The sequence below is a fragment of the Mus caroli genome, unplaced genomic scaffold (genome assembly GCF_978045245.1).
Source record: "Mus caroli unplaced genomic scaffold, Mus_caroli_1 scaffold_5, whole genome shotgun sequence".
Classification (NCBI taxonomy): Eukaryota; Metazoa; Chordata; class Mammalia; order Rodentia; family Muridae; genus Mus; species Mus caroli.
The window spans coordinates 69,640,922-69,653,640 of record NW_028227260.1 but is presented as its reverse complement, the minus strand read 5'-3'; positions in this window follow the sequence as shown (position 1 = coordinate 69,653,640).

Below are 12,719 nucleotides of genomic sequence, written 5' to 3'. Positions count from 1 at the left end.
TGTAGAGATGAATGTGATCATCACAGAGGGGGCTAGTTATTTTGAGAACAGATTATTTTAAAATGAGATTGACACCTCCCCTTACTCTCTCCTACAGATGCACTTCTATTGCGACTCGTTCGTGAGAAGGTGAGTATCTCATGTACTTCTAGACCCATGAGCTAACTAAATGGGGTTTCTTTATGAATTCCTCACTCGTAGATATTCTGCGAGATACAGTCTTGTTACCTAATGCTCCTCATTACTCTCCGTGCCTCCTGGACATCAAGTGTGCACTTGTGCTGATGGCTCACAGGCATGTGCACTCAAACTGTTCAACTCTGTAGGGTAGGGAGAAGACACACACACTGGACCATTGAAGAGCAAGTATGTGAGAGGTTCTTAGGATCCAGCTCAGCTCTGAGAGCTCAAATCTGGATCACTTGCATAGCATGAACCATGAACCTGTTCCTAGGTTTGATTTTCAGCATGGCAAACATTCTTTGGAAGAATAGACACATATGAGTTTCCTGACCAAAATTTTCATCATTATTTTAAGGAAGTCCAGCTAGTTGCAGAAGTACAGAGGAAGACAATTCAATGGAATATAAGTCAAAAATGAAGAAACTAAAGAATTAAAATTTCTCTGGAGCTGACTCATACAACAGGTGGAATAAGAACTGCAGTATTCTCAGAATGGCAAGAGAGAACTTGATTGGATAGAAGAAGATCTTGGAACTTGAAATCCAGTCCATTGCAATTAGCAGGTCTGAAGAAAAAATAGATCCAAGTGTGGCCAGTAAAATGGCTCAGATGGTATAAGTGCTGGCCTCACATCCCTGAAAATCCGAGTTTAACTCCGCAGAGCCTCCTTTAAAGAGCTGCCTGCTGGAACGACGGAGTGATGGGAGAGGCAGGAGAATAGGCCAAAAGTCCACATAGGCAGCGCTCAGGAGCAGAGATTACAGTGGAGAGCTTGTCTCAGAAACAGCATGGAAGGTGACACGCTACTCTGCGCAGCACTGCTGTGACCTCCTCAGAGGTAGAGTGCCGTTCTGAAGCCTGCATTTATACCCATACACAAAATAGGTGAATAGAAGTCTAAAATTAAATCAGAATCAAATGTCATGATTTGTGGGATGCCATGAAGAGACCTAAACAATTGTGACGAGAATCTAAGAAGAGAAGTAGAAGAGGACATGAAGTTTAATGAACAGAATAATAACAGAAAACTTCCCAGATCTGGAAACAGATCTAGACATCCAGGTACATGAAGCTCAAAAGTCTCTGTCTCTAAATAAGTTCAATTTAAAGATCTCACCCAAACACTTTATAATAAAGCTGCCATAAACCAAAGGTAAGATAAGATACTTGGGAGTGCCGGGCGTGGTGGCGCACGCCTTTAATCCCAGCACTCGGGAGGCAGAGGCAGGCGGATTTCTGAGTTTGAGGCCAGCCTGGTCTACAAAAGAGAGTGCCAGGACAGCCAGAGCTACACAGAGAAACCCTGTCTCAAAAAACCAAAAAAAAAAAAAAAAAAAAAAAAAAAAAAGATACTTGGGAGCAGCAAACTAGGCTTGTCACACACAAAGAAGCCACCATTAAGTTACCAGTGGATCTCTCAGCAGGAACTTTGAAAGCTAAGAGAGAAACACATGATATACTCAAAATACAAAAGAAACACACACACACACACACACAAACTTACAAGCCAAGAATATTTTACCTGTCAAAGCGTTCCTGCAGGGATGAAGAGAAGTTAAAGACTTTCCCAGACAAACAAAAAGCTGAGTTCGTTGGTCATTACACCAGCCTGACAAGAAAAGCTTAAGGTAGTTTTTCAAGCTGAAACAAAAGGATCCTAATTAGTATGATAAAAATATAAGACTTACCAGAGAAAGGTGAAGACATAGACAACTTCAGAAGACTCTAATGCTGTTCTGGTAGCATATAAATCACTTTTAATTGTAGCGTAAAAGAAAAAGTGAGCGTTCAATGTAAGTTTTAGATTGGAAGAGTTGGTAAAGTGCCACACAATTGAGGAGTGAGTTTGGATCTCCAGCAACCAAAGAGAAAGCTGAGCGCTCTGGTGCTCCCTTGCAATAGCAGCACTGGAAACACAGAGACAGAGAGAGCATCCCCATGGTTTGCTGGCCAGGTTCGGTGAGAAACTGTCTCAGGAAATAAACTAGGGGAGTGGTTGCGGAAGCATCAATTTCTGGCCTCCACACATACACAAACACAGACGTGCATATCCACACACATGGGCACGTGTCCACAAACATGTATACAAGTACCGCATATGTACATGTACACACAAATACTATGAGAATTTGTTAGTGTATCCCAAGTATGATAAGGAATTATGTTTTTAGATGTGCCAAGTAGAGTGGCACAGACCGGCAAGTCTAAAACTTAGAAGGCAGAGACATTCTCTTGATTGTGAGCTCAAGGTCAGTCTGGGCTACCTGGAGAGTTTCAAGTAAGTCTAGGATCAATAGCAAGACTGTCTCAAACAAATGCATCCACGAAGTAGCTAGATAACTGACAAAGGAAGTTAAAATGTATGTAGGAAGCTATGTTGCTATCAGCTTAAAAATAGACTCTTAGGTGTTATGGGCATCCCAGGATAATCATAGAGCAAAAATCTGTAGTGTATACACAAAAGATAAAGGAGAAAGGAATGAAAACAAATTACTACATAAAATACAAAGACCATTTCCAGGAAATGATAAAACGGCAGTAGTAAATCCTTACCTATCGATTTAATTTTATTTAATGGATTTAATAAGATTTAATTACCTTTAAAATCTCTAATGAAAAGACAACTAGTGGCTGAATTAATAAAAGTCAGGATACAACTATAGCCTACTTACAAAAAGCCCATTTGGGTTTGAAGGGTACAGATATGCTGAAGATGAAAGGAGAGAAAAAGGTATTCCATTGAAATGCAAACAAAACAGAGCAGACAAAATGGACTACACATTTTAAAAAGCACTATAAGATAGGAAAAAGATATTTTATAATGCTAAAGAGGTCAGCTCAACAGGAGTATCTGATAATTATAAATTTGTGTGCAATCAATGTAAAAACACCTAAATAAATAAATCAAATATGCAGAAATCAGAAGGGAGAAGTAGATAATACAATAGAGGCAGGACTTTGAAATGCTCTGCTTTCAATAGTGGATAAATCATCCATACAGAAAATGAGTGTGGAAGCATTGGGCTTGAACTCTACTTTGGAGCAAATGGATATAACAGACATACACACAACATTCCTCCCAACAGCAGCAGAATACATATTTTCTGAAGCTCACATAGGGCATTCTCCAGGGTAGATCATATGTTAGGCCACAAAACAAGCTTTAACAAATTTAAGAAGATTGAAATAATATCAAGTATCTTTTCCAACCACAGTGGTATGAAACTAGAAATCAATAACAGGGGGGGAAATAGAAAATGCACAAATATGTGAAAATTAAACACACCTTTGAACAACCAATGGGTCAAAGAAGAAATCAAAGGGGAAATAAGAAATATCTTGAGACAAACAAAGATGGGAAAAGAATATACCAAACCTTACAGGATGCAGCAGCAGGGCCCTAAGATAGGATAAACACCAAGGAAAACTAATCTCAAATAAGCAATCTAAATTTACACCTCAAGAAAATGGGGGGAAAAAAAAGCTAAGCCAAAATTTAGCAGAACAAAGACCAGAGCAGAAGCAAATAAAATAGTTGAGGAACACAATAAAGCACAACTAAGGTTTAGTTTGCACAAGATAAACAGAAATGACAAATTTTTAACTAGAGATCCTAAATGAAAAGTGAAAATTCAAAATTAGTGGTGAAAGAGGAGACATTGAAACTGAGGACAAAGAAAAAAAAACCTAAAGATAATAGGCCACCACAATGGACAAGAACACAAAAATAAGCTGGATACCATTGAACAAATGGGTGAGTTTCTGGGAACATATGACCTGCCAAGACTAAGGCAGAAAGAAATAGAAAGTCTGAACAAATAGTGATGAATAATGAGGCTCATCAGTAATCAAAACTCCCAGCAAAGCAAGTCCCACCAAGTTGGCTTCACTGTTGAATTGCAACTGACATTTAAAGAAGAATTAATTCCAAGTCTCAAACTCTTACCAGAAATTGAATGCAGGAACATTTCTGAATTCATTATATGACACTAGCATTGCCCTGATATGAAAGGCAGGGAAGGACACTGCACAAAAACACAATTCTGGACTTGTATACCTGATGAACACAGAAACAGACCTTCTCCTCAAGGCGCTGCCAAACCACAATCGTCAGCACATTGTAAGTCCACACAGTGATCAGGCTGGCTTTCTCCCTGAGACGTAGGGATGCCCAACATATAGAAATCAATAAACCTCCCACATTAATAAAGTGAAGGAGAAACATAATTGAATCATCTCAATAGATGGAGAGAAATTATTTGAAAAAAATCCAACATCTTGTCTTCATAAAACTCTCAACAACTCAGGTATAGACGGAATGTAGCACAGACTACTAAAGGGCATATTTGAAAGTCCATGACAAACATCAAAGTCAATGGTAAAAACTTGAAAGGTTTTCATCTAAGAGTAAGATAACAGATGCCCACTCTTGTCACTTCTATTCAATATAGTACTAGAAGTTCTGTCCAGAGGAAATAGGCGAAAACCAGGAAGTAAATGGCGTCCAAACTGGGAAGGAAGAGGTTAACTTGACTCTGTTTTCAGGTAATATGGTTTTATAAAGAGAAAACCATAGAAGTCTCTACAAAATCAATTAAGTTTTTACACACTAACAACACCAAAATGATCCAAAACCAAGAAGGCAATCTCACAGTAGCATCAAGAAGAATAGAGACTTAGAAATAAATGTAACCAAGAAAGTGAAAGAGCTATACAAGAAAAGTGTTAAACATCTCTTAACATTACTGCATGGAGAGATTAGATGTAAACATATACATTTGGAAGATTGGGATGGGGGCAAATATGCATGCTACAACAACGGGCCAAAGACCTACACGGACATTTTTTTTTCTCTGGCAGAGAGGTATATGGGAATGTTCTCATTCAGTAGCATTGATTATGAGGAAACTACAAATTTAAAGCCACACTAAGATCTTGCCTCTTACTTGCTAGGATAACTGCTATCAAAGCCTATTTTCTTTTCCTTTTTTTTTTCTTTTATTGGATATTTTCTTTATTTCAAATGTTATCTCCTTTCCAGGTCTTCCCTCTGGAACCCCCTATCCCATTCCCCCTTCCCCAGCCTCCATGAGGGTGCTCTCCCACCCACCCACCCACTCTCACCTTCCCACCCTAGCATTCCCCCCTAGGGCATTGAACCCCCTCAGGCCCAAGGGCTGCTCCTCCCACTAATGTTTAACAAAGCCACACTCTGCCACTTAATCAACTGGAGCCATGGGTCTCTTCATGTGTACAGTTGGTGGTCCAGTCCCTAGGGGCTCCATGGGATCTGGCTGGTTGAAACTGTTGCTCCCCACATGGGGCTGCAAACTCCCTCAGCTCCTTCTAGACCCTTCTCCAACTCCTCCATTGGGAACCCAGAGCTCAGTCCAATGGTAGGCTGTGAGCATCTGCATCTGCTTCTTTATTTGAGAGGCACTGTCAGAGCCTCTCAGGAGACAGCCATAACAGGCTCCTGTCAGCAAGCTCTTCCCAGCATCCACAATAGCATCCAGGTTTGGTGGTTGTTTATGAGATAGATCCCCCGGTGGGGCAGTCTCTGGATGGCCTTTCCTTCAGTCTCTGTTCCACACTTTGTCTCCATATTTCCTCCTGTGAGTATTTTGTTCCCCCTTCTAAGAAGGACCGAAGCACCCACACTTTGGTCTTCCTTCTTGAGCTTCATGTAGTCTGTAAATTGTATTTTGGTTATTCCGAGGTTTGGGGCTAATATCCACTTATCAGTGAGTGCATACCATGTGTGTTCTTTTGTGATTGGGTTACCACATTCAGGACAATATTTTCTAGTTCCATCCATTTGCCTAAGAATTTCATTAAGTCACTGTTCTTTTTTTTATTAGATGTTTTCTTTATTTACATTTCTTTTTTTTTTTTTAGGTGAAACTGTAAAGTTTATTGGGGGAATGTATAGGAATATGAGTGAAGGATATCTTTTTTTATTACGTATTTTCCTCAATTACATTTCCAATGCTATCCCAAAAGTCCCCCATACCCCCCCAACTTCCCTACCCACTCATTCCCATTCTTTTGGCCCTGGCATTCCCCTGTATTGGGGCATATAAAGTTTGCAAGTCCAATGGGCCTCTCTTTCCAGTGATGGCCGACTAGGCCATCTTTCAATACATATGCAGCTAGAGACAAGAGCTCCGGGGTACTGGTTAGTTCATCATGTTGTTCCAACTATAGGGTTGCAGATCCCTTTAGCTCCTTAGGTACTTTCTCTAGTTTCTCCATTGGGAGCCCTGTGATACATCCAATAGCTGACTGTGAGCATCCACTTCTGTGTTTGCTAGGCCCCAGCATAGTCTCACAAGAGACAGCTATATCTGGGTCCTTTCAGCAAAATCTTGCTAGTGTATGCAATGGTGTCAGCGTTTGGAAGCTGATTATGGGATGGATCCCTAGATATGGCAGTCTCTAGATGGTCCATCCTTTCATCACAGCTCCAAACTTTGTCTCTGTAACTCTTTCCATGGGTGTTTTGTTCCCAATTCTAAGAAGGGGCACAGTGTCCACATTTTGGTCTTCATTCTTCTTGAGTTTCATGCGTTTAGCAAATTGTATCTTATATCTTGGGTATCCTAAGTTTTGGGCTAATATCCACTTATCAGTGAATACATATTGTGTGAGTTCTTTTGTGATTGTGTTACTTGACTCAAGATGATGCCCTCCAGGTCCATCCATTTGGCTAGGAATTTCATAAATTCATTCTTTTTAATAGCTGAGTAGTACTCCATTGTGTAAATGTACCATATTTTCTGTATCCATTCCTCTGTTGAGGGGCACCTGAGTTCTTTGCAGCTTCTGGCTATTATAAATAAGGCTGCTATGAACATAGTGGAGCATGTGTCCTTTTTACCGGTTGGGACATCTTCTGGATATATGCCCAGGAGAGGTATGCTCCGGTAGTACTATGTCCAATTTTCTGAGACTGATTTCCAGAGTGGTTGTACAAGCTTGCAATCCCACCAACAATGGAGGAGTGTTCCTCTTTCTCCACATCCTCGCCAGCATCGGCTGTCACCTGAATTTTTGATCTTAGCCATTCTGACTGGTGTGAGGTGGAATCTCAGGGTTGTTTTGATTTGCATTTCCCTGATGATGTCAAATGCTATCCCCTTTCCTAGTTTCCTCTCCAAAAAATCCCTATACCCTCCCCCCTCTCCCTGCTCACAACACACCCACTCCCGCTTCCTGGCCCTGGCATTCCCCTACACTGTGGCATAGAGCCTTCACAGGACCAAGGGCCTCTCCTCCTATTGATGGCCAACTAGGCCATCCTCTGCTACATATGTAGCTAGAGACATGAGCTCTGGGGATACTGGTTAGTTTATATTGTTGTTCCTCTTATAGGGCTGCAGCTGAGTAGTACTCCATTGTGTAGATGTACCACATTTTCTGTATCCATTCCTCTGTTGAGGGACATCTGGGTTCTTTCCAGCTTCTGGCTATTATAAATATGGCTGCTATGAACATAGTGGAGCAAGTTAGTAAGAAAACAGGAACCCTTTTGTACTGATCAATATGTGAATTGGAGTAGCTGTTACTGTGGAAAATCTTAGGAAGTTCTTCAGAAAATGAAATATAGATCTGGTAGTTTCACTTCCAGCTTTCCATCATATATTACCTTGAACGGTGTCTGTCTGCAGTCTTGGTTTATCACAGCACTGTTTATAATAGGCACAACATGGAAATCACCCAAGTGTCCCTGATGGATGAGTGAATATAAAAGGTGGTATGTATATTGCTATACAATGGAATACTATTTAGCCTTTAAAAAGAAGTTTTTCCATTGTAAATTCAATTAATCCAGAGGACATTATGCTAAGTGAAATGAGCCAAGCACAGCAAGAAAAAGAGCTGCATGATACTCCATAAACAGATGTCAAGCTGGTATAAACAAATAGTAGAATGGTGGTTACCAGGGGCTGGACGGTGGGGAAGTAGGGAGATGTTGATCATAAGTTATAAGAAAATGTAAGGACAGAGATTTATGGTATTATACTTGGCAATGTATTCTTAGATATAACATCAAACCTACAGACAACAAAAGAAACATCTTATGTGTCAACTTGACTAGGCTACAGGAAGCACTTAATCAAATTCTCATTTTTTTGTGTTATTTTGGATGGTGGTTTGTAGTTTCCCTCTCTCTGCTCCTCCCAGCTCCTCCCAACTCCCCTCCCATCCAGATCCACTCTCATTCTGTCTCTCACTTGAAAAGAACAGACCTCTGAGGGATAACAACCAAACATGACAAAATAAACTATAGAATGATGCATTTTCAACACTCTGTCAACTACAAGTCTGCATTCTCTACCTGAGTGTTGGTTCTAGTCAGGTTTCTCCTTGTTCCTTTCTGCTCCAATAAAATGTGCTGCCTGTCTCTAATTTGGAACAGTAGCTTGTCCTGTGATATTCTCCTCCCCACCCACTGCCAAGTATGGGATGGTGACTTATCTCCTTTTTTCTGTTCACCTTTGAATTCATCTTGCTCTTTTCTTCTAATGTATTACGATGTGGACTGTTTTGATATGCTTCCTCTTTTCTAATATAAGCATTCAGTGCTATAAATTTCCCTCTCAACACCGCTTTGACTGCACTACATGGATCGTTATTTGTTATATTTCATTCTCTTTCACTTCGTGTCCCTGTGTGCCAGAGTCAACATTTCCCCACTTCATGAGACACGTGAAAACCATATTTCTTTCAGGTCTCACTATACACCCCCTTTCTAAGATACATTCCCTCTACTTACATTGAGAGTTGTATTAGACGTTGTTATAATTTTGCATTGACTGTCGAATGTAATTCAAAATTTCAAGAAAAAGGGAAGGGAAGTAGTTTTATCCATTTTTAAAACGTTTTTCCCAGCATACTTTCTTATTTTCTGATCTCTTAATATGCTTCCTCTTTTAATTTTATGACACTCCTGATCCTTTAGACACTCCTTTGTCTATTGGCCTATTGCTATCAAATACTCTTGGTATGTCTTCATCTGAAAATGCCATTGTTCCTGCATGACGTTTCCTCTGGAAACAGTTCTTTCAGTCCCGAAAACATTATGCCTGTTGCTCCTGGCATTCGTATTTCCAGATGAAACATATGCTGTAATTTGCATTGATTCCCCCATAAGTTTTATTTCTCTATTATTACTTTCATTAATTTTCTTTGGTTTAGATTGTAGAAATTTGACCAAATAGGTCTTGTTTTGTATTTGCTCAGCTTGTTAAGTCTGCAATGTTGTGTCTCTTGTTAAACTGCAGAATTTAGACGGACTTGTCTTCTAGTGTAGTTTATCTTTGCAGTTCACATTGGGTATCAATCCCGTGTCTTCAACTTCACTGACTCTTTCCGTGGTTTCCATCAATTTTTTAAAAATTTGTTTATCAGATTTTCATTTTATTCAGTGCATTTTCTCACTTTCCTTTTTAACTTTTGCTTTCTTTTATATATCTCCTATTTCTTTACCAACTTTCTGGGTCTCCGGTTTTTGTTTCATACATTTGTATTTCTGTTGTCATCTAATTTCCATATGTGTCAACTCAGTTTGGACATGCGTTGACTTGCTTTCCTTACTCAAGTTAAAGTTGTCTTGGGGTTCTTGGTATGACATGTGATATTTTAAAATGTGAAATCTGGACATTTGGTATACTAACTTATGGGATTCTTGTTCTATATTAGAAGGATTCCCCTCTCACCGTGTTGGCATGGGAAGGAGGGTAACACTTCCTTACTGCCAGGTTGGGGTAAAAGTTCAGATTCCTGACTCTGGTTTTTATACATCATTGCTGTAGACATCATAGATAAATGTAGCATTTCAGACTTCCTACAGGACTTCTACAGACATGGGAATAGTGACTGCCTTGTTTCAACTAAGTGTGGAGAGTTCCTTGACCTTATGCTCTTCAGTGGTGGGAATGCGACAAAATGAAATGGGCTGGGGAACCATATTGCAGTCTGATGAGGGTGAAAGGCCAAGTTCCCAACTCAGCGTGTATGCTCACGGGGTAGGTGGCTTTTTCTAAGTTCAACTGGAATGATGTGATAGTGTTTAATAGCTTTCTGTCTAGTCCTTTGGAAACAGGGAGCAGACCCTTGTAGGGACTAGGGGTTTTGTTTATTTGTTTGTTTGGTTGGTTGGTTTGGGTTTGCAGGGTGGTTGACCTGTTCTATTGGTGTTTCTGTTTGTAATGTTCTCCAACCCCAAGAAACTCACCACCATGTTGTTCCTTGAGTTCTGTGTTCCTTAGTTTTCGATCCACTTTTCAGTGACATGTACATATAGGTCAACATGTAGCTATATAGATGGATGTAGATACAGATACAGATGGTGCAAAGTGTTTTGCAGTACTTAGCAGGATGAATTGAGAGAAGTACATTTTCTCCTTTCCATCTGGGACTATGAATTCTGTTATCCCTTTTCCCATTAAAAAAAAAATCTCACCGAAAGAGGGGAAGACTGAAAATAATTCACAGTCCTCAAGTGTTTCCTTATAATTAGTGAGTGAAAAGTAGCTTGTAACACTCAACGTATCTGACTTGAAAAGGGGTCTTAAGAAAGGTTGGATGCTGGTACTTACCAAGGTGGAGGCTGTGGTAGGTGGAGCAGAGATCAGTTCCTCTCTGCTTTCTAATGTTGATTCCAGCCTTTCCCGCCGTGTTTCTGATTGATGAGTCTTAGAGTTCTATCTAAACCAGCTGCTACTTGTTTTTCTATGTCCCCTGTTGATGGGACAGGCTATGAGATCTAGACCCAGTGGTTCCTTACCAGGCTTCTCTCCAGGGTTACTACCAGAGGGCTTTTACCCTTATCAGGCTGAGCCCTTGGAATCACAGCCTTCTTCCCTCTACAACCTATCACTTTATATACTCAGCCCCTTCCCTGAGGATGCTCCTCAAACTCTAGGCCCTGTAATGGTTCAGAGAAACACATTCCCCACTTCTCAGGGCAGAGTCCAGTGTGGTGGCAGCTATTCAAGAATGCAGGTTGTGTTTGTGTGCATGTGGAGGGAGGATTGCCTGTTTGGTTGGCCTTGAGCCAGGGGTGGGGGTGATCCCCCAAAGGGCCACAGTCTTAAGGGCTGTCATGAGAGCTGGAAGCTGAGGCCAAAGACAGGGCAGCAGCATGCAAAGCCCTATCCCAAGAGGCATCAGTCTGGAGTGCGTGCAATGAAGTCCTAGGATTGCTGAGACAACAGAGGTCCCCTTGGGAGAAGCTTACCAAATGCTTTGGAAGCCAATGCTGCCCTTGGTCTTTGGTTAACTAGGCATCTTGGGCTAGCTGTTCACCTACACTGTGGCCTTAGTTTTCTATTTGAAATGGGACAACATTCTAGAAGCTTTCATGTCTTAGTTTTGGGACCATCTTTCAAGACTGTCTATTCTGTCCTGGCACATTGCCAAATCCAAAATTATCTAGTGACCTTTTCACTGGATAAATAACCATTATTGTGACTGCCGAAACACTGGCCATAGCTGAGTTTTTAAATTCACATTTGAATCTGCTGTGGGAATTAGACTTCTAAAGACCCTAACACCCCACCACACATTTCTGTATCTCATAAATTTTGGACTTGCCCCCAAGTGACTGGAAGGCCCCAGAAGTCATTGCAATTCCTTGGACCACCCCTGGAGAGCCACTGTCCCAAATGGGCCAGTGAGACTAAGGTGGGACCTTAGTCTGAATGGGCCTTAGAGAGTAAGGTGGGACCTCAGAGGTGGTTTTAGAGTCTTCCTGAGACAAGGGAGTTTTTCAGGGTGGGATGAAACAGAATTCCAAAGGGGATGGGTAGACAAATGCTGTGTAACTCTACTGGGAGACAGGGTGGCTAGTTCTGCACGGAGGCAGACCCTAGCTCAAAAAAGGCAGCAGTAGCAGGGCTAAGAATACTAGACTACCCTTTAAAGAAAGGAGACTTGTAGAATTGGGCCTCGTCCCACTGTCAGTCACTTGTCCAAATAGACACTCACCAGGTGGAGCTTTGAGAAGACCATAAAAATACCTGAGATGACTGTATCCTCTTACAGGGAAACTCACACCAGCTAGAGGGAACAGGTCATTCATTTACCAAAAGTTTCTCCATCACTGATCACATACTAGACAGTCCTATCTCTGGAGTACTCCCAATCGAACAGAGAAGACAAATCTGACCATGACAATAAATTTAGTCAACATCTCAAATAGGGAGCCCAACCAAATGGGGCATCAAGAAGACTTGCTGTAAGCACCAATGACTGAAGTAAAAACTGGAAGGTGAGAAGGTCTTATTTGGGGAAAGAGGTGCAGGAAGGAGCAGAGGTGTCTGAGGAGGAACAAGCATGCACAAGGCCTTTAGCTTACAGCAAGCACGACCTACTCTGACATTACTGATGTGGTCCCTAGGCTTAGGCCTGCCAAGCACTATAATAGCTTAGCCCCAGGCTTTGGGTCACCTTGTGCCAAGGATAGCATGGACCATACTCATCCATGATTGAAACCAACTCCTCAGAAGGGTGAAGCAGAGCTGGTCCCA